Below are 1,375 nucleotides of genomic sequence, written 5' to 3'. Positions count from 1 at the left end.
TTGAGGAAAATATTTTGCCAAAAATGCTGGTAAAATACAGTTTAAGAAACTTTTGTATTTTATAATTACTGTTGCTGTCATATTGGCCTTTTTTTTTTTTTTTTTTCAGAAGTACCAGGCACTGTTTTCCATGCTTCAACACTTGTTCACAAATCCTGAGTTACCAGATTGTAAGTATATATATTGTTCATATCAATTTAGTTCAAAAATGTTAGTAAGAAGACAGCATCTATATGAAAGACTGCAATCTGTCTGAGATTGGCTTTTTTCTCAGAAGCATGCCATGATTGTGGAATGTATCCAAATAACATTCAGTTGGGAGAAATCTTACAACTGCAGGATGACTTTTATGGGGCAGTTAATCAACGTACCTTTGTTTGCTTCACAGTGTTTGTTAATGTATATTTTAATAGAGTATTAATTTTTTCCATAGAACACTACATACAAAAAAAAACCCCATCCTCTTGCTTTGCTTGATTGTACTATGCACAGATTAATTAACATACTTCACTTTGACAAAGAATTATTGATATAAAGGAAAACAGAATAATGAAATTGGCACCATTATTTTCCAGTAGCTCTAAAATTTAATTACATGAGAAAAGAGTCTATTCTCTCCATCCACCATGTTTTTACAATCAAGATAAAAGATTGTGATGGCGCTTAAAGTTGTATCAGGAGACACCTGGTCAGGGGTTACTTGTCCATTACCAAGTGCCGATTCCCATTCCCAGGCTACAGCCTGTTTACTCAAAACAATCTGAGCTTTCCAATGGGGTTTACTTGAATTAAAAACTGGCTTATACGGGTGGTGGTTTTCAAGGAATCCTTGCTTGAAACCGTCAGTTTCAAAGGGGAGTCTTAATGAAGTTCCTTGATGCCCTCTAAGTCCTGTGGATAGCAAAAATGGGCCGGGGCTTATGAACCTAAAGCTGGAGACAGCGCCTTGGTTTTGTTTGTGGTTGTTATGGCTCGAACTGCGTCAAGAGTTATGCCGTGAGCGTGCAAACACTCGGCCACCTGTCTGAATTCTGAGCGCTGGTTTATGCAGCAAACCCAGCGGTTTGCAGAGCCGGTGGCGGTAACGCGAGCCCGAGGGCTCGGGCAGGCGGGGCGGGGATCATCGGCGGCAGCAGGAGCGCCCCGGCACAGCGCCGGTCCCACCGCGGGCACCGGGCACCCTCTCGCCCGACACCAACCCTCCCTCCCCGCCGCTGCCGTTCTCCCGCAGAGCGCAGCCGAGAGGGACCGGCCCTGGCGGCCGCAGCTCGCACTGCGGCGAGCGCGCTCCTCAGGGCGCAGGGACACGGCACCGCCACCCCACGGCGGCGAGCAGGGGCGGGGGCCGCGGGGCACACAGCGCGGTGCGCGGCCG

Source organism: Onychostruthus taczanowskii, unplaced genomic scaffold (assembly GCF_017590055.1).
Source record: "Onychostruthus taczanowskii isolate IOZ18803 unplaced genomic scaffold, ASM1759005v1 scaffold5, whole genome shotgun sequence".
NCBI classification, from domain to species: domain Eukaryota; kingdom Metazoa; phylum Chordata; class Aves; order Passeriformes; family Passeridae; genus Onychostruthus; species Onychostruthus taczanowskii.
The sequence above is the reverse complement of the archived record's forward strand: the minus strand, read 5'-3'. Positions refer to the sequence as shown.